This window comes from Somniosus microcephalus, chromosome 3 (assembly GCF_052327205.1).
Source record: "Somniosus microcephalus isolate GS21.2 chromosome 3, FLI_Smic_1.0, whole genome shotgun sequence".
NCBI lineage: Eukaryota > Metazoa > Chordata > Chondrichthyes > Squaliformes > Somniosidae > Somniosus > Somniosus microcephalus.
In genome coordinates this window covers 186937079-186959114 of record NC_140989.1, presented here as the reverse complement: position 1 = coordinate 186959114, position 22036 = coordinate 186937079, and positions in this window count along the sequence as shown.

Here is a 22036-nt window from a genome sequence, read left to right as displayed (position 1 = left end):
AGTTCCCCTCCAAGTCACACACCATCCTGACTTAGAAGTATATCGCCGATTCTTCATCGTCGCTGGGTCAAAGTCCTGGAACTCCCTATTTAACAGCACTGTGGGAGTACCTTCACCACACGGACTGCAGCGGTTCAAGAAGGCGGCTCACCACCACCTTCTCAAGGGCAACTAGGGATGGGCAATAAATGCTGGCCTTGCTAGTGACACCCACATCCCATAAACGAATAAAAAAATATCTGAGGATCAAGGTAAAACAGCATAAGCGGCACCCATGCTGATCTGATAGATGCCAGGTACAGTGGATATCAGAGGCACAATCCTCCAATGTAATGAGAGTGTCTTCCAATGTAGTGAGTGTGGCTTCCGAAGTAGCAGAAATCACCTGTAAACTCCTGAAAGCAAATTCTCTGCAACAATGATGTGTGGTAAACCACTGTTATACCTGCCTGTGTGGGTGTTTGTATTCCACTGTGTACATGTCTGTACATGCCTCGGCTGACTCCTCCCACGAGTCCAGGTATAAAGGTGACTGCTCCACAGTCCCTCTGTATTCTGGACTGGTCGACCACTCGAGGCACACCTTCATTCTCTTGTTAATAAAAGCCTGTTAGTTACTCGCTTAACCTCAGTCTTTTGAGTAATTGATAGCGCATCATGATGTCAGCAAGAGCTTTTCCCTTCGACAAGGAAGCAGGTGTGAGGTAAGAGTATTTATGTGATTATTTCAACTGTCAATTGTTGAAGTCATACAATGGCCGCTCCACTCTCACCTTGCTTTGTCAGGTCAGTTTCAGGAAGCCTGTGAATCCCATGTACATTCAGTAAAAGCTGCAACATCACATTAAAAAGACTGTTAATGGTCTGTTAAGCTCAAAAATACTTGAGTGAGGTCACCCGCCTCTCCCAAGTGGGTCTCTGGCGCGCTGAGAAACGCGCCAGAGTTAAATGCGGAGGTCGGCGAGATGAAGGCGGCTTCTCGACGCGCTATCAATTTCAGCACTTTTAACTGTCCACTCGCCCCCAAACCCACACTCATTTCAAAGGGAAAATTCTGTCTCATAGAGTTCGGAGGCTCATGGTGAGAGAGGGATTGCCGAACAGATGACAATATGGAGAGCCAGAGGGGTGTCAGAAACAGTTCCTGAGATAGGGGAGCAGTGCTCAAGTCTTAAATGAACTTGACCTTTATAGAGAGTTGTTTTGAAGGGAATAGAATGTTTGGCATGAGAATGCAATCCAAGCTTCATGGTGGCAGCTTTGGCAATGGAGGATTTGTGATTACAGGAGGTGCAAGGAGATTCTCTCCTTCCCCAACCAAATAAAACATTTGCTGATATATGCAATAATGGTATATTGAAGTAATAGTGACCCAGCAAGCAGACCCCTTAGTTCTTCCTCATATTATTTGATTTTACAATCGGAAATAAAGCTTTAAATTTTAGCTCTAAAATACCTCTCTCCAGGTGTAATCTACTTTATTGGATTTGAGTCAATAAACTGGCCAATCCAGATCGCCATGGTAAGAAGCCAATACAGGAGAGGAGGTAACTAATGGGAATGAATTAGATGCAAGTGTGTATGCAGCTCAATATCTAAAATAATTTTACGGTGGAGTCTTCATAACATGTCAGAAATATATACCTTATACTGTCTTCAATCTTGATGGTGCCTTACACTATGAGCATTGGCTGTTTATCCAGGTTTCTAATTTTAAGGGTGTGGCAGAGCCACCAAGGGACTCTTATATTGATGTACATAATTATCTGTAACAGAATGAATCTGTACCTGTATTCGTTTTACTACATGTAAATAGCGCGGTCTCTAAAGGGTTAAGACCAAACGCGATGACGTCACCACGTGGGTCACGTGACGTTCCCAACAGCGGTAAACGTGATGACGTCAGAGGGAGGAGCCCTCTCTCTCAGTCCTCGTGGAGCCAGCATTGAGCATAGACCTGTTTGTTAGTTCTCCTGCGTTTGATTGTTACTTCTGCAAAACAGTATTAAACTTAGTTTAGTTAACAGACTGACTCAATCTCAGTCTTTTGATTAGGAACCTGACAATTCCTACAAGGGTACAGTTATACTGCATGAAGGGAAGTGAGAGTTAATAGCCCCCTTGTTTGCATTGTTAGTGAAGATCTGATTTATACTGGCACTCACACTGTACCCCTGATTCCGAAGTTGTTTCACAGCTCCAGTGACGTCATCAATCTGCAGCAACATTCGGCTGGGCAGCCATCCTCCAGGGAACCCAGGCTAGATTACACCAAGGAATTTTCACTTCTGGTGTGAAAAGTTCAAACCCTGAGATCTCAAGTCTGCTATGGAGTGAGATTGCAATTCTGAACTTGGCTGTTATATTGCCACTTGAGCATCAAAGTTGCAATGCTAAAGCTGCCCTATGAAATACATGGGGTAAAGGGGTGCCACTTTCAAGAAGTGTGGCAATTTTTTTCGTTTACAATAAGCATTTATCTAGCATCTTTAACACTGTAAAATGTCCCAAGACACTTCAGAGTCTAAAGTTGACACTGAGCAGTGGTAGAAGAAGAATTAGGGGAGATGTTGAGAAATATGGTCAGGCATAAGCTGTAATGAGACTTTTGAAGGAGGCAAGAGAGCTAGAACAGCAGAGGGATTTAGGGTTCCAGAGTGTGTGGCCAAGGAGGCTGAAGGCTTTGCCATGAAAGGGGCAGAGGAAGGGATGAGGTTCCAGAGGTAGGTAGGGGAGAGATTTGCAAACAAGGACAAGGATTTTGAATTCATTGCAAAAGGGGTTGAGGAGCCAATGGAGGTTGGAGAGGACAGGGGTTACAGGGGAGCAGAGTTTACTTCAGGATAGGATGTGGGCAGCAGAGATTTTTTTAATTCTTTGTACGTAGGTAATAAGAAGGCAGTAGTGGGCTGTCTTCTTGAATTGATACAGTCCTTGTGGTGATGGTGCTCCCACAATGGTGTTTGGTAGGGAATTCCAAGAAATTGACCCTGTGAGCATATTTTGGACAAGCTGGAATTTATGGAGGATGGAACTTGAGGGTTCTTGTGAGGACAGCATTAGAGAAGTCAAGCTTGGAGGTGATGATGTTGTGGATGAGGGTTTGAGAGTGGTGAGGGTGAGGCGTGGGCAGTTGTGGGTGACACTGCAGTGACTGGGATATGAGGTTTGAAGCTCAGCTCAGGGTCAAATTGGATACGGAGTCTGCCCATCATCTGGCTCAGCCTGAGCAAACAGCCAGGAAGGGGGGTGGAATTGGGGGATTTAGGAGCTGAGGATAGATTTGGTCTTGACACTGTTAAATTGGAGACTGTTCAAAATCAAGTCATGGATAATCAAGAATAAACAGTTGGAAAACCAGAGTGGTGGTCATGCAGTCAATAGTGATGACAGACAATTAGAGCTCAGTGTTATCAGAATGCATATGGAAGCTGACTCCACACCTACAGGTGATGTTACAGAGGGACAGCATATAGATGAGGAAAAGGAATGGGTGAATAATGGAACCTAGTGGCTTCTAGGAGAATGAGAGAAGAAAATATTGCTGGAGATATGCTAGCTATGTTGGGACAGATAGGAGTGGAAGCAAGAGGGGAATGCCACTCATGTTCACTGCAACAAAGAGAGTGATTGCTGAACCGTGTTAAATGAGCAATTCAAGAGAACAAGGAAGAGTAGCATACTATGGTCACAATCACAAAATATGTCATTGGTGACTGACCAGGGCACCACTGTGGTCTTGGGCAGGATGTAACATGGTTTATTTTGGTTATGGTCACTTTTAATGAGAAATGTATTAGTTTAGAAACTTGAAAGTTTGAAGCTGCAATGTGTGACCAAGGTAGGAACTGTTGGTCTAGCAATTCTGCTAAAGGATCAAATATTATGTGAATATCTATTACCATCCTGTATGTACTTAAGTTTTGCTATTTTACATTATACTGCTGTCAATCAGTAGTTCTTTTCTCCTAAATTACCTTGTTGCCAGGTGATAGGGTAATTATGCTGATTGCAGTCAGTCAACAGATAACTTTGAAATACTTCGTTCCTGATGAAATACCCAGAATATTTTGGTGGACTGGGAGCAGACAGATGAAGAGTATCATTGATATAAACTTGTACTGATGTGTATAAACATTTTCTAAATGCATCTACATATTGAATAAAACATTTTGTTTCAAGCTATAATATTCTAACTTGATTTTATAGAAGCAATTTGACAAGCTAACTACACAGGAAACCAGAAACGAATTACATTTGAATACATCCTGTAAAAGCTATCCTCCTAATATGTGCTTTGGTGGAGCCATGCAGTAGAATGGATAAAACCCACACCCAGGATTAAATGAGACCTCTAGGGCAACTTACAGTTACAAGCTGCTCGTGTGAATAGAAGGTTTTAAGTTGCTTTTAGGGCAAAGTGCTTGTTTTTGTTGATGTGTATTCATCTAGGAAGATGTATTCAGTGCTGTGGAACAGAACACTTTCACAGTATAGGAGGCCATGGTTGGAATCAAGCACTCCCACATCCGGTAAAGAACAGACCATATGCAGAATATTCTCAAGCCCCACAATATAGCCTTAAAAAAAATCCTCCGTGTTTTCTGCTGAAAGTGCTGGCGGACAGTTCCACAGGCGCCAACCGCCCTCTGGTTCCTCAGATAAGTGGTTATTCTTTATGTGTAAGGCTAGACAGTGTGTCAGCAGCCCAGACGTCATGGTCAAACCTGATATGATCCTCCTGTCAAGTCCACGCACATGGATTGACTAGCAGAATTCACAGGAAAGAAAGGAATCCTAACTGATTTTTCCTCTCCCTGAAATGTCAGCTGTGGCTCAGTAGGTAGCACTCTCTCACCTCTGAGTCAGAAGGTTGTGAGTTCAGGTCCCACTCCAGAGACCTGAGCACAAAAATCTAGGCTGACACTCCAGAGCAGTACTGAGGGAGTGCTGCACTGCCGGAGGTGCCGCCTTTCGGATGAGACGTTAAACCGAGGCCCTGTCTGCTCTCTCAGGTGGACGTAAAAGATTCCATGGCACTATTTCGAAGAAGAGCAGGGGAGTTATCCCCAGTGTCCTGGCCAATATCTATCCCTTAATCAACATAACAAAAACAGATTATCTGGTCATTAACACATTGTTGTTTGTGGGAGCTTGCTGTGCACAAATTGGCTGCCGTGTTTCCTACATTACAACAGTGACTCCACTTCAAAAGTACTTCATTGGCTGTAAAGCACTTCGGGACGTTCTGAGGTCGCGAAAGGTGCTATATAAATGTAAGTCTTTCTTTTCTTCCTAACTCAGGAGAGTTGAGTAGGGTTGCCAACCCTCCCATATTGTCCTGGAGCCTCCCGGGATAAAAGATTAATCTCTCCAACACCACTGAGAGCAACCTGGGAGAAAAATCTTATGGGCATTTTCTTCTCTCATTGCGTTCCGTGTGCATTTTCCAGTTGTTCTGTCCTGCGTCCAATATCCGGGCAATCGCGCCGATCGGTGCAGCCCGCAATCCTCTTCATTGGGCAAGTCAGATGAGCACACTTTTCCAGTGGTGGTGACTGCTGATAATCACCAGTCAGTTCGAGTTAAAGTCTGTTCAGCCCCAGACACAGATTAGTCCTGACAGGCAAGAACCTGGTTGATCGCATTCATTGACCATCATTTGAACTCTGTGTTGCCAATGGATAGCAGGACTGTCAATCAGAGCGGATGACCAATGATGGGACAGTGGTGGGCGGGGCAGTTAGTGGCAAGATGTCATGTGATGAAACCTCCTGGAATATGTCCAACCAGAGTTGGCAACCCAAGTGTTGAGGCCAAATTTAACAAGACTGTCTGTCTCTTAGGCAGTCCCTCGGAACCGAGGATGACTTGCTTCCACATTAAAAATGAGTTCACAGGTGACTGATGAGTCCAATGCGGGACCTACAGATTCTGTCACAGGTGGGGCAGACGGTGGTTGAAGGGGCGGGTGGGTGGGGTGCTTGGGTTGACGTGCGCTCCTTGCGCTGCCTGCGTTTGGCTTCCGCTTGCTCCCGGCGAAGAGACTTGAGGTTTTCAGTGCCTTCCCGGATGCTTCTCCTCCATAAGACTACTGCCTGACTGAGATCACATCACTTGGCGCACCAACAATGGATTTTAATCACAACTTCAGAGGCACATTTCCTCTGATCCTTTCCTTCGCATAGGCTGAGCCTATTTTCCTTTTCATTGATGCTTAGCTGCTCAACAGAGTTTAACTAACACTATATGAGTCAGAGTTCCCTGGCTGGCTTTGAGCTACAGAAAAAAATCTACCTGAAGCAGAGAAGCTTCACACCCCCCCACTACTACTTGTGACATAAACTCACAATTCAGCATCATATGATCTGAGCAAAAAAACAATGAGTGTGACAAAAATGAAGACATAGAAACATAGGAGTAGGAATAGGCCATTCAGCCCTTCGAGCCTGCTCCGCCATTCAATGAGATCATGGCTGATCATCCAAATTCAGTACCCTGTCCCTGCCTTCTCCCCATATCCCTTGATCCCTTTAGCCTTAAGAAATATATCCAACTCCTTTTTTGAATATATTTAATGAACTGGCCTCCACCGCCCTCTGTGGCAGAGAATTCCACAGGTTCACCACTCTCTGGGTGAAGAAATTCCTCCTCATTTCAGTCCTAAATGGCTTACCCCTTATCCTTAGACTATGACCCCTGGTTCTGGACTCCCCGGCCATCAGAAACATCCTTCCTGCATCTAGTCTGTCCAGGCCTGACAGAATTTTATAGGTTTCGATGAGATCCCCTCTCAATCTTCTAAACTCCAGTGAGTATAAGCCCAATCGACACAATCTCTCCTCATACGTCATTCCTGCCATCCCAGGTATCAGCCTGGTAAATCTTCGCTGCACTCCTTCCATGGCAAGAACGTCCTTCCTCAGGTAAGGCGACCAAAACTGCACACAATACTCAAGGTGCGGTCTCACCAAGGCCCTGTACAACTGTAGCAAGACACCCTTGTTCCTGCACTCGAACCCTCTCGCTACGAAGGCCAACATACCATTTGCCTTCTTAACCGCCTGCTGCACCTGCATGCTTACCTTCAGCGACTGGTGCACAAGAACACCCAGGTCTCTCTGCACTTCCCCTTCTCCCAATCTATTGCCATTCAAATAATAATCTGCCTTCCTGTTTTTGCCACCAAAGTGGATACCAATGAGCAGTAACGCTTTCCTCAGGCTCAAAGGAAATCATAGAATCATAGTACAGAAGGAGGCCACTCAGCCCATGGAGTCTGCGCCGGCTCTTTCGAAGAGCAATCCAGTTAGTCCCACTCTCTGCTCTTTCCCCATATCTCTGCAATTTTTTCCCCTTCAAGTATTTATCCAATTCCCTTTTGAAGGCAACTATTGAATCTGTATCCACCACCCTATTGGGCAGTGCATTCCAAATCCTGACCACTCGTTGCGTAAAAATGTTTTTCCTCATGTCGCCTCTGGTTCTTTGCCCATCACCTTAAATCTGTGCCCTCTCGTTATCAACCCATCGGCCATTGGAAACAGTTTCTCTTTATTTACTCCATCCAAATCCTTCAGGATTTTAAAAACCTCTATCAAATCTCCTTGGTTTCAAGAAGAAATATCACAGAATGTCCAGATATCGGGCAACATTTTCCAAAGCCCCATGTAACCAGTGAAACCTCGCATGCAGTGGGTGGCTTTTGGGAAAATTGCCCATGATTTTCTATCCATTTAAATCGATGCATAAAAATCATGTGTTTTCATTGAGTTGCCCACACCAATCAGTGCAAAGTGGTGAGGAGTTCTCAGAAAATGTTGCCCCTTTCTCAAGAGCATTGAGTGATTGATACAATCAGGAGAAGCCAAGAGGTGTCAAATAGTCATTTGGACTAATGACTGATTTTGTGAATGAAAGTAGAATATCCACAGATTATGAGATAAGAATTTTGGATTAGCCAAGAAATATCAAGTGTACAAATATCTCCTTTGCAAATGTGTGGAGTAATTAAATATATGTGAGCTTACTCTGATAATAGTGAGGCTTTGGCATTCCTGCCTCCGGGTCAGAGGTGAAAGGTTTCAGCCCCACTCCAGACAGCCCTGGCTAGTGGAGACTATAATATGGTCTCTAAATACTGGTTTAACATCTACGGGGGTACTTGCATCGTATCGGTGTGGTTGGCCCCTCCCATTATAAAGAGTAGGCGGGGCTCTTTAGTCCTGGTTGCAGCCCATCCCGGAGAAGGTACTCAGAAGATAAAAACTGTGAGGAAGGTAACGGGAAACCACCTCAGCTACTCTTCCCTAGTAAGTGCCTCAAGAATCTCGTGTGAGACCTGAGTTATATCCTGCACAAGGGCAGATGCTGATTACATAAAATACACAGCACAGAAACAGGACATTCGGCCCAACTAGTCTGTGCTGGTGTTTATACTCCACACGAGTCTCCTCCCATTCCATCTACCTCGTATCAGACTTTCAGTATATCTTTCTATTCCTTTTTCTCTCATGTACTTGTCTAGTTTCCTTTTGAAAGCATCTAAGCTATTTGCCTCAACCGCTTCCTGTGGTAGTGAGTTCCACATTCTAACCACTCTCCGAGTAAAGACATTTCTCCTTAGTTATCTATTGGGTTTATTAGTAACTATCTTGTATTTATGGCTCCTAGTTTTGGATTCTCCCACAAGTGGAAACATTCTCTCCACATCTACCCTATCCAACCCATTCATAATGTTAAAATCCTCTGTCAGATCAAGTGGGAACAGACAATCCAATTCAACTATGATATCCTTCCTTAGTTGTATGACATGGGGTAATTCAGACTTCGCATATATGAAAAATAGCCACGTGACCAAGGTACCAACAGCTGCTGATGTGTGTGAAACTATACACCAGCATGAATCTGATGCCTAATCTTTCTTTCACCAGTTTAAACTACATCTGTGTTGTAGTATCCTGCCATACCTTGATGTATTACTCTGGATGAACCTTTTCTAGGCCATTTAATACATTATACAAGGTCTCTTTTCAAGGCTAAAGAGACCTACTTCCTCCAGCCTTTCCTTTTAACTCAATTGATGCTATGAATTAGTTTCATGGCTCTTCTCTGTGCCACCTCCTTGGCTGGATATGAATTGGTGACTAAAACTGATCACAGCAGTCAAGGTAGAGTCTGAATAAGGCATTGTACAATTTAAACACAAATCTTCCAGTTTATCCTTAAACTGAAATAGAAAACTGACTCTAGAAAAGAGAAGGCTGAGGGGTGACCTAATAGAGGTCTTTAAAAATTACGAAGGCGTTCAATAGAGCATACGTAGAGAAGATGTTTCCACTTGTGGGGGAGTTCAAAACTAGGGGCCATAAATACAAGAGAGTCACTAATAAATCCAATAAGGAATTCAGGAGAAACTTCTTTACCCAGAGAGTGGTTAGAATGTGGAACTCGCTCCCATATGGAGTAGTTGAGGCAAATAGCATAGATGCATTTAAGGTGTTTGATGCTGCTCCATCGTGATTCCACGTGGGCACTTAGAAAATCATAATAGGATTGGGCAGAGTCAACACGGATTTATGAAATGGAAATCATGTTTGACAAATCTGTTAACGTTTTTTGTGGTTGTAACTAGCCAGGTAGATAAGGGGGAACCAGTGGATGTAATGTATTTGGATTTTCAAAAAGCATTCGATAAAGTGCCACACAAGAGGTTATTATACAAAATTAGGGCTCATGGGGTTGGGGGTAATATATTAGTATGGATTGAGGATTGGTTAACAGACAGAAAACAGGGAGTAGGAATAAATGGGTCATTTTAAGGTTGGCAGGCTGTAACTAGTGGGGTACCGCAAGGATCAGTGCTTGGGCCTCAGCTATTCATAATCTATATTAATGACTTAGATGAGAGGACTGAGTGTAATGTATCTAAGTTTGCTGATGATACAAAGCTGGGTGTGAAAGTAAGCTGTGAGGAGGACACAAAGGGAGTGATTTTTTCAATGGGGGTGCGTTGGAGGTGTAAATGCAGGGTTCTCAAAATTCCCGCACTCCCCAAATTATGGATCAAGGGGCCCTGTTTGGACAAGTTATTAAAACCAGGGTACCCAAAATGGCTTCTGCAGCCTCATGACCAAACCAACAGGATTTTTAAAGCAAGGTTCTGCAGACAGGCAGGCCTGGAGATGAAACTTAAAATGCAGGAATCTGTGAAAAAGGACTCTCTGGAGCCAGCCAGACAAAGTAAACACAGAATATGCATTCATTCGACTTGAAACAAATCAAGCTAGAATGGGCCGAGAATTGAGGCCATTAGGTTTCTGCATATTTAATCGGTAACAGCTCACAGTAACCATCAAGTCAGGATGGGGACAATTAAGTCTTATCCATGACAAACAACCAGGACATCGGGGCCATTAGACCCGGAGACAACCACTCCAAAAGTCATTAAAGTAAATGGTTGTAATCATTTAAACAAGCCCGCCAAAAGTAAGACAATGGACTGACCTGATTTGGCGCGCAGATAAGGAGTTGAAGAATGGGTATAATTGTAGGCCCATCAGTGGTAATCGCGGCTTCGCTTAGCTCTCTGATCTCTTGCTTGTGGCCTTGGCCTGCTGCCGCTCGTACTCGTGCCCTGGCCTCGTGGCGGGCTCTCTTCTCACTCCCTGCACCGCTCAACAACCAAGGATGCCCATTACACCGGGGCCAAATGCGGGAGGAGATCGAGACCCAAGTTCAAAACCACACAGGCCACAAATGGGCAGATGAGACGAGACAAGACGAAGAAGAAGGTAAACCGATAAAAGCAGAAAAGGGCAGCGAAAGACACATTGGGAAAAACCAAACGCCTAGTTATAAGCTGGCGTTTGGTGAATAAGTTGGCGTTGCATGCATGAACAGTGTGAATAAGCAGGCGTTCGAAGAGTGGGTGGCAGCGCCCGTGATGAATAAACTAGCGTTCGAAGCATAGGTAGTAAAATCTTTTAGACGATAAAGACCGCCAATCGACCCCGACCGCAACATTACCGCCGACGACCGCCCGAGGGAGAAGAGGAAGAAAACCCATTGTGACAAGATGACGACAGTAGCTGAGGAAAAAGGAGGGTGCTTCGCATCAACAACTTCAGCGTCGCGCCCTGAGACCACGTGGCGATGGGGTACCCCAAAGGACAGCGGGAGCGGATCTCAAAACTCATAACCGGTTAAGCAACAGGATTCGGATCGGTGAGCATGAATTCCTGGCCCCTCATAGCTTAATCTAGTTAGGTATGGAGGGGGGGGGTGGTGGGATAAGGATAAGGGGATTGTGTAATGTAGTTGTTTTCCCTTGATGTGCCGTGTGTTCCCCATTCCCATATAATTGTAATTGTTTATGCCTGTCATTTTTCATACCAGTAATTTTCATAAGATTGTTTTATTCTGCTTTTAATAAAATTTTGGTTTTCTTGCACCAAACCACTTGTCTACTCGATTTTTCTGTATCACCGCCTGTACCTAAGTCCGGTGTCTAGAATCCAGGGGTGTGGGAGTGATTTGAACCGCTCAAAGGGGACAGTCAGAGACGAAGCTGGCTGGGCACGACACACCACCCCCTACAGAAATGGCGACCGCGGCAGGACTCCGGCAACAGGGTTGCGATACAGTAGACAATGGTTCGGATGAGCAAACTATGATGGAGGAAAGGATTTCTGATCATGTGTTTAGCAAGGTGAATATCACAAAGAAGTGGATCACCACTCTGTTAAAGGCTGGGCGTCCGGTAGATGCAGCAGCTAAGTGGACAGAGGGAGGGAACACAAGAAGTCCTTAGAGAAGGCAGTCTGGCTGATGTGTTTCAAAAAGCAGGTCCCGCTTTTGGACAGGCTCGTTGCAGCACAGGCAGCCGAGTTAAAGGAGTCAGCCCTGGAGATCCAGGATAAGGCTCTAGCAGGGGAGAAGTTACTGGTAGCATTGCAGGCCCTGAATCCGGAGAGGTTGTATTTAATGGGTGAACATAAGGCTCAGTTGGAATACCTGCAGTGCCAAGTCACCGAAGCCAAGGGTAATGAGTTAAGGTTGCGGGAAAGGAACGCCCGCCTAGCAAGGCAAATCAGAGAGCAGGAGGAGAAAGTAAAAGAGGTAAAGGCAGCTTACAAGCTAGCAAGTGACCAGGGGTTTGAAGATGCCGATCATGGCCCTTGCAAGGAGCAGATAGAAAATCTGAGCCTGGCCCTGAGGAAGGCGAAAGGCATGGTGTGCCTCATAAGCCCGAAGGCAGGTCAGGCGGATTTTATGGGAAACGAGGGGAGGATGGTTCAAACATCACTGGTAGTGCCCAGGGACGACCCGGTTGAGGAATAGGAGGTCTCGCGACCACCACCCGTAGCGCCGGGTTTCAGCGAGGTCTGGCAGCAAGGTGGGGTGGAGCCAGAGGTGGGAGCGGAGGTGGAGCAACCCCCGCCAGAGAGATCGGAGCCGGGACTGATGTGCCCAGCACGGCATCGGAGGTTCGGCCCACCCGTCAATGGCGACGATGAGGGACCCCTCCAAAACCAGTTCGTATTACCCTATAGCACCCAACAGCTTAGGGCTATGGTGAGCCATATCCCAAAGCTCTCCAAAAAAGGAGACCCCTCGATCCACTTCAGGGAAGTAGAGCAGGCAGCCAGCGTCAACGACTGCGATGGTGCTGAGCAGGCCAAAATGCTGCTATTCTCCCTGGAGAGTAGACTCCTCCAATCCCTCTCTGATGAGTGTAAGAAGGAGCAGAGCGGGTATGAGGAGCTCAGAGATGAGGTTCTGGAGGCCATGGGGATGAATGAGTGAAGTCCTTTCTCCCGTGTGGAGAAGACGGTCCAGCTCACGGGAAACCCCGCAGGCCTTCGCGGACAGGTTATGGCCGGTGTACCGGAGTGCCTGTCCGGGGACACCTAACCGGGCGTTCCTAAATGGGGATCCACTGGCTCATTGGCTCCAGTGCCTGGTGGCAAACAGCTTGCCACAGGTCCGGGCCAAGGCGGAAGTCTGGTTCGACCCCAAGAATTCCCAGACCACCGAACTTACGGTGATCAGACAGTTGACCCTAGCCTATAAGAACGGTAGGGGAACCGATGCACACCCACCCAAGGGGAAGGTGCATGAGGTAAAACCCGGACTGGGTAGGAAAGAGTGGCATTAGGAAGGGAATAACCCCCCCAACCCAAAGACGAATTGTTACGGGTGTGGGAAGGACGGTCATTGGCAGAAGGAGTGCAAAAACCCTTGGAAAGACAACAAGGGAAAGAATTCCACAGCCCCAGCCCAAAGGGTAGAGGCAGGGATCCCTCCCGCCATGGTCGAGTGAGTGTTGGACGTCATGAGGTCCATATTGACTGGCCACGGGAGAGTAGCAGCCGCTACTGGTGCTCTGACCCCATCAGCCCTGTCCAACCCGTGGCCCTGACTAGAACCAGTGCAGCCTGTCGACCTGTGTCCCCTTGAAAACGACGAGGGGAGCAGGCCCTGTGTTAAGATGCGGGTGGAGACGGTGCAGGGGAGATATTCGGTGGACACTGGAGCTTCCAGCACGGTGGTCCATTCGGAAGACCCGACCAATCCACCCAGGACTAACGAGGTCACATTTAGCCCAATGGGAGTCACAGGGAACGAGCAGGCTGGGGAAATGGCCAAACTTTTGGCCATAGTTTTTTTAGGATCCCTCCCTACTACGAGGGAGGATAACCAAAGGGCCAACGAGGTGGCCAAGCAGAGGGCTAGGGAAGGAGAGTCTTGGGACCCCGATCGGACAGGCCCGGTAGCCGCAGTCCGGGACAAGGGAGGCACACAGGGGGTAGCTTTGGCCCCGGACCTAAAGCAGGTCCAAGCTCAAGATCCTGTCTGTAAGGCCGTCCCAGTAAGAAAAGAGAATGGGGAGTCCCTAGAAGGCCCGTTCGGGACAGCGGATGAGGTTTTAAAACAGGCTGCTGGTTATATTAATCAGTGTAAACTGTTTAAACCCAAAAGGAGAAAACAGCCAGTTGGGGTAGGGTCTGAGGATAGAAATCCTCAGCCTGCAGTGGGAGCGAGTTCACAGGCTGCACAGGCAGGCGCTGTGGCTTGCTTAAGGGGAGGGGCCATCCCGCCCACCAATTGGGACACTCCCCCACTCTTCTGGACTCCAGATGAGGAGGGACCCGAGGGCGAAGACCCTGCCCCTGACCCAGGTTTAGAGGAGGAGGGACCCGAGGGCGAAGGTTTGGGACCTGGGGGCGGAGACTCTCAGCCTGCAGCAACAGGCTGTGAAGAGTTGTCTGCCCCTAGCCCAGGTTCGGGAGAGGTAAAGCCCGAGGAAGAAGATCCCCGGCCAGCGGCAGTGGTAAGCCCACAGACCGCACCGGAGGGGACAACGGTTCTGGTTAAAGGCCCATCAGCCAAGAAAACCCCACCCGCAAAAGTCCCTAGAAGGTCCCCGCGGACGCCCTAGCCAAGGAAACCCTGGTCACCGGCTCCCCATTTTAAAGGGGCAGCCTCCCGAGTCAGGGGTAAGTCCAAAGACAGAGGTCCCCAGCCAGCAGCCGCAGGCTGCGAGGGACCGGAAGTGCAGGACAGTGCGGCCACACCGAAGGGAGTGGTGTGCCGCAGCCCTAACAGGGATTAGGCTGGCCGCCCGGAGACAGGCGGCGGATGTGTATAGTTTAGGTAATTTAAGTTTAGGTATTTCGCTTAAGTTTGGGTGTTTAGCTTAAGTTAAATAAGGTGATGGATAGTTTTAATTAAGTAGTAATCTGCTAAGAGTGTGTGTATTTGAGTCGAGGTCACGAGACCCGACTATGCTTCACCCAAGCCAGTGAATCTCTTGGGGACCTGGCTGTATGTTTTTGTATCTTTTGCAGAAGGACTTTCAGGATGAAAGGGGGCGTGATCCTACTCGCCCTGATAGGACTGAGCATTGGAAAGAGAGGTGATGTGGAGGAATCCCACATCTATGGGTGCTCAGGAGAGAGAGCACCTATCGTGACCGACGGAAGCGGCGAACGGGACGTGGAGGAGACTGCCGTCTACGCCCACGAGGGAAGGTGGCCAGGGTGGCTGGGGTCCAATTCGTCTCAGTACTCCAGCCAGACCGGGTTTACGTACGGGGAGGCCTCCCTCCTGTGCCCCAGGGTACAGGTCGTTACCACAAGGGTTAGCGTCACTGTAGGGAAACGTGTATGCTTAACGTGCAAGGGACACATTCCTTTGGATAGATGGTGGTGGCTCAGAAAGCTGAGCAAAGATATGAGAGACCCCGCAGTCGAGTGGGAACGGTTGGGGAACAATACCCACCGGACGATTACAGGGACTCACGGGAGATTAAGTGTGTGTTGGGACAAGTGGTGGGAACCGGATCTAGGGATTTATATCTGTATGTGGGGGTCAGAGTGGGTCTGCCCCGCAGGCATATCCATCATTTTTCCACCGGCAGTGGCAAGACGCCGGGGAGGGGATGAAGTGGGATACCAGCCTGAAGGTGTGTGCGGTCCCATACTCCCTGATCCCAGTCAATGCCACTGAGCTTGTGCCCTGCCCACCAAGGGACCAGGGAATGGGCTGGTACTAGTGCCTACGGATCAGGTACTATACCAGGGGGTACACTACCCCATAGCCTCCGTGATTTTAAATCTCACCGAGGTACACTTACCGGAGTGGTGTCCCAAAGAAACAGAGCAGCTATACCAGGCCCTATTAAAGGCGATGTTCAGGAAATTTTATGAGTTCGATTTCGCCAATGTCGACAAAACCGAATTCTACACCACACCCCATGAGTTTTTGGGTAATGCAGGGAGACAAAGAAGGGGAGTGTGGAATTATGTTTTTACTGCATTTAACACTGGGTCCTCTGTCATCAACAGTTTGGATGACATAGAATTACAGACCCAGATAAACAGTTTAAAAACACAGTTAAAGAAAATCCTAATGGATGAGAACAAAGTAGTGGACTCGGAGTTACATGAGGACCAGGCCATGACGGTCCATTTAAAGGAGATTATAGCGGAGTTGGAAAAGCATGCAAAGACTGTAGATGCCCTCATAAGGGAGGACAGAAATGCTTCTGACCAGGCTGCGCAGAATGAGGTGTGCGTGCTGTACGGGGCATGGTTGCTGGATGAGGGCCGCAGTAACCTGGAGGATTTAAAACAGGGTTTAGTCCCCTCCTGGATCAGCAACAAGCACCTCGCAGCCCTCCACCCATTTGAGAATGCATTAAGCCCGTGCCAACTCCGGCTAGCTTCGGAAGCCTACCCAGTCCCAGTGGATTGTGGACGGTCCAACCACACCATTATGGGTATAGTGGTTAGGATGCTGGTCATGGGTAGGACAGCCTGACCTGCACCGGTATACAGGGTTGAGAACATTGGAGTCATTCAAGGGGGTGCACACATTCGTTTCACAGCGGTCCCACCTTACATCATAAAGTGGGAGCATGCTATGACAGGTACTGACCTTTCGGGGTGCTGGAGCCGGGAAGCACACATAATCCTGTGTCCCCAGCACTTGAACGCCTATTCAAAACCACAGTGCGGGTTCAGAGCTGCTGGTGCAAAACCTATAAATTGTACGATGGAGGCAATGGCACAAAGCCATGTTCCCCCGCAGGTAGCATATATAGGAGGTGGGACATATTGTGTCACCACAGGAGCGCCCCACTACCAGCATGGACAGCATAGCTGGTGTCCGGTTAGTGACAGCAGTTTCTGCTTTAAACCCGAGGCAGAAGTTCAAGTGGCCAGGAACGAATTGTCCCCATTCCTGAACCCTCCACTGTTCACCTCACTGTAAAAGAGCATTTTAACAACTTGCAGAAGTATGTAGTGCATTTCGGCTACGAAATTCCCCCCCTCCCAGAACACCTTACCAAAATACTCAAAGCAGTTATAGTTTCACAGAAACATTTTTACACTCTGGAGCAGAAAACAGTAGAGATAGGGGCTAAGATATTGGACATTGTGATCCCACCCTGGTGGGACATTTTCAATAATAGAGGTCCCTTCGTGGATCAGACCGGCTTCCCACATTCTCGTGGTTTGCCAGTTGGGGATAGTATTGTACCTAGTATGCACGCAGTGCAAGGGAAAGGGTCAGATACTAGAATTCCAAAACCAAAGGACCTGGAAGGAACATTATGTTAAGGTGGAGGGAGATACACCTGTTTGAATTTGCTGTTTGATTCGTTGATTAAAGATTGTTGTTTTTTTATGTTCTTTTATGGTTTTTAATAAAGATGTTCAAACGTGTTTGTAATAAAGATGATGTGTACCAAGTGGTGCAGGGGTGTCGGACCCCCTCCGTGCTTGGATGTGTGTAAACGACTGTAATTATTCTATGTATGCTTATGTACACTACATTTTTACAGAATGGGAAATACATGTGTCGTGGGTATGTTAGATAGATAATTACAAGGGAAGGTTGACTATGGAGGATCGGAAATTTTGCTCACCTCATCAGGATGATACATAAAGCAAGTTTAGTATCAACAGGGGGGAGTGTAAGTGCAGGGTTCTCAAAATTCCCGTATTCCCCAAATTATGGATCAAGGGGCTCTGTTTGGACAAGTTATTAAAACCAGGGTACCCAAAATGGCTTCTGCAGCCTCGTGACCAAACCGACAGGATTTTTAAAGCAAGGTTCTGCAGACAGGCAGGCCTGGAGACGAAACTTAAAATGCAGGAATCTGTGAAAAAAGTCTCTCTGGAGCCAGCCAGACAAAGTAAACACAGAATACGCATTCATTCGACTTGAAACAAATCAAGCTAGAATGGGCCTAAAATCGAGGCCATTAGGTTTCTGCATATTTAATCAGTAACAGCTCACAGTAGCCATCAAGTCAGGATGGGGACAGTTAAGTCTTATCCATGACAAACAACCAGGATATCGGGGCCATTAGACCCGGAGACAACCACTCCAAAAGTCATTAAAGTAAATGGTTGTAATCATTTAAACAAGCCTGCCAAAGGTAAGACAATGGACTGACCTGATTTGGCGCACAGATAAGGAGTTGAAGAACGGGTATAATTGTAGGCCCATCAGTGGTAATTGCGGCTTCACTTAGCTCACTCTCTTGCTTGTGGCCTCGGCTTGCTGCCGCTCGTACTCATGCCCTGGCCTCGTGGCGGGCTCTCTTCTCACTCCCCGCGCCGCTCAACAACCAAGGATGCCCATTACACCGGGGCCAAATGCAGGAGGAGAACGAGACCCGAGTTCAAAACCACACAGGACACACAGGCCACAAACGGGCAGATGAGATGAGACGAGACGAACAAGAAGGTAAACCGATAAAAGCAGAGAAGGGCAGCGAAAGACGCATTGGGAAAAACCAAACGCCTAGTTATAAGCTGGCGTTTGGTGAATAAGTTGGTGTTGCATGCATAAACAGTGCGAATAAGCAGGCATTCGAAGAGTGGGTGGCAGCGCCCATGACGAGTAAACTAGCGTTCGAAGCATAGGTAGTAAAATCTTTTAGACGATAAAGACCGCCAATTGACCCCGACCGTAACATTACTGCTGACGACCGCCCGAGGGAGCAGAAGAAGAAAACCCATTGCGACGAGACGACGACGGTAGCATCAACAACTTCAGCGCCACGCCCTGAGACCACGTGGCGACGGGGTACCCCAAAGGACAGCGGGAGCGGACCTCAAAACTCATAACCGTTTAAGCAACAGGTTTCGGATCGGTGAGCATGAATTCCTGGCCCCTCATAGCTTAATCTAGTTAGGTATGGGGGGGGGTGAGATAAGGATAAGGGGATTGTGTAATGTAGTTGTTTTCCCTCGATGTGCCGTGTGTTCTCCATTCCCATATAAGTGTAATTGTTTATGCTTGTAATTTTTCATACCAGTAATTTTCATAAGATTGTTTTATTCTGCTTTTAATAAAATTTTGGTTTTCTTGCACCAAACCACTTGTCATAGAGTCATAGAGTTTTACAGCACAGAAAGAGGCCCTTCGGCCCATCGTGTCTGCGCCGCCCATCCATCCCTGTCCAGTCTAATCCCATTTTCCAGCATTTGGTCCATAGCCTTGTATGCAATGGCATTTCAAGTGCTCATCCAAATGCTTCTTGAATGTTGTGAGGGTTCCTGCCTCTACCACCCTTTCAGGCATTGAGTTCCACATTCCAACCACCCTCTGGGTGAAAAAGTTCCTCCTCAAATCCCCTCTAAATCTCCTGCCCCTTACCCTGAATCTATGCCCCCTTGTTATTGACCCCCCTACTAAGGGGAAAAGTTCCTCTTTGTCTACCCTATCTATGCCCCTCATCATTTTGTACACATCAATCAGGTCCCCCCTCAGCCTTCTTTGCTCCAAGGAAAACAACCCCAGCCTGTCCAGCCTCTCTTCATAGCTGAGGCGCTCCATCCCAGGTAACATCCTGGTGAATCTTCTCTGCACCCTCTCCAAAGCAATCACATCCTTCCTATAGTGAGGCGACCAGAACTGCACACAGTACTCCAGCTGTGGCCTCACCAGCGTTTTGTACAGCTCCATCATCACCTCCCTGCTCTTATATTCTATGCCTCGGCTAATGAAGGCAAGTATCCCATATGCCTTTTTAACCACCTTATCTACCTGTTCCGCTGCCTTCAGGGATCTATGTACATGTACACCAAGGTCCCTCTGACCCTCTGTACTTCCTAGGGTCCTACCACTCATTGTGTATTCCCTTGCCTTATTTGTCCGTCCAAAATGCATCACCTCGCACTTTTCAGGGTTAAATTCCATTTGCCACTTTTCCGCCCATCTGACCAACCCGTTTATATCGTCCTGTAGCCTGAGGCTTTCCTCCTCACAATTTACCACCCCACCAATTTTCGTGTCATCTGCAAACTTACTGATCATACCTTTTACATTCTCATCCAAATCATTTATGTAGATCACAAACAACAAGGGACCCAGCACCGATCCCTGAGGTACCCCACTGGACACAGGCTTCCAGTCACAAAAGCAACCTTCGACCATCACCCTCTGCCTCCTGCCACTCAGCCAGTTTATGATCCAACGCGCCAAGGCACCCTGGATCCCATGGGCTCTTACCTTCTTGACCAGTCTCCTATGCGGGACTTTGTCAAAAGCTTTACTGAAGTCCATGTAAACCACATCCACAGCATTTCCCTCATCCACCCCCCTAGACACCCCCTCGAAAAATTCAATCAGATTTGTCAGACATGATTTACCCTTGACAAAGCCATGCTGACTATCCCCGATTAATCCTTGCCTCTCCAAGTGGAGACTAATTTTGTCCCTCAGAATTTTTTCCAATAATTTCCCTACCACAGATGTTAGGCTCACTGGCCTGTAATTCCCTGGTTTATCCCTGCTACCCTACTCGATTTTTCTGTATCGCTGCCTGTACCTAAGTCCGGTGTCTAGAACCCAGGGGTGTGGGAGCGATTCGAACAGCTCAAAGTGGACAGTCAGAGACGAAGCTGGCTGGGCACGACACACCACCCCCTACAGAGGTGGGACGGCTGCTTGTCGGGCTTTAGTCCCGTCTCCATCGACTTGTGGCCCACCCACGTTATTTTCCCTTGATTGACCTTGGGCCAATTAAGGGGAAGCCGGTTACAGAGAATGTCAGCATAAAACGTTTCAGATGAATTGTCATCGTTTGACAGCTCTGTGAAGCTGTCAAACACTGACATTCTATGTTGTTTGATGAGTCCTTGTATTCAAGACTCATCAAACCTCTTTTCTGAGCAGAAATTAGATGGTTGTTGCATCGGAGAATGCAGCAGCCATTCTGTCATCTCTGCCACGGAAATGCGAGACTCTCCGCATCCCCAACTGTTGAAGCCTGCAGGAAGAAACAAAGGTAAGGAAACATTTTCTATCACTTTCCACTCACCTCACACACATACCTCTCCACACTTGCACCCATCACTTACCTTCACAGCGCACTTTTGCACTCCTCCAACCCCCGCAGACCCACTGCTCGCCTCGGTGACTCTAGCGGGGTTTCCCGACGTCCGGAAGCCCGCGCCTCTGTTGGAAAAATGGGGATAATCCTCTTAACTGCCTGTTAACTAACTGTTATCAGGCAGTTAGGTGGCTGTAATCCCCTTCCCGCCTCCAGCGTGGGTCGGCTACCCACCTCCTGGGAAGATGGCACGGAGGCGTGTTGGGGGTGGGAATGGGTACCCGCCCCCAGATTCTGCCACTTTCCCGTCACTGCCACCTTCTCAGGGCTGGCAAGATCGTGCCCAAAGAGTCTGCAAAGGGGTTTAGACAGGTTAAGTGAGTGGGCAAGAATGTGGCAGGTGGAATATAATGTGGAGAAATGTGAAGTAGAAAAGCAAAAATATTTGTTTTAAGTCAGTGATTGGGAAATGTTGGTGTTCAGAGGGACCTGGGTGTCCTTGTACATGAATCGCAGAAAGTTAACATGCAGGTACAGCAAGCAATTAGGAAAGCAAATGGTATGTTAGCCTTTATTAGTAAAGAAGTCTTACTGCAATTATATCTTCTTAGGCAGTCCCTCGGAACCGAGGATAACTTGCTTCCACACTAAAAATGAGTTGTCAGGTGACTGATGAGTCCAATGCGGGACCTACAGTCTCTGTCGCTGTTGGGGTTGTCCATGAGGGACCTGACGTTCCAGGTCCCGAACTTCATTTTAAAGGGTGGAAGATGCCTGTGCGTGAATTCTTTTAACATGGGGTGGCCGTTGCACACCAGCTACCACACGGGCTTGACAGAGCAAGGTCTTGGTCCAATGGCAAGGGGATCCAAGACGATTGGAGACCAGGCTCTGCTACATCGGCCTGGCACACACACAAGCATACTCCTACTGTCCTCCTTCCTCATTATATATTGGCCTTGGTGAGACCACACCTGGAGTACTGTGTACAGTTTTGGTCTCCTTACCCAAGGAAGGATGTATTTGCCATAGAGGGAGTGCAACGAAGGTTCACCAGACTGATTCTTGGGATGGGGGATTGTCCTATGAGGAGAGATTGAGTAGACTAGGCCTATATTCTTGGAGTTTAGAAGAATGAGAGGTGATCTAATTGAAACATACAAAATTCTTACAGGGCTT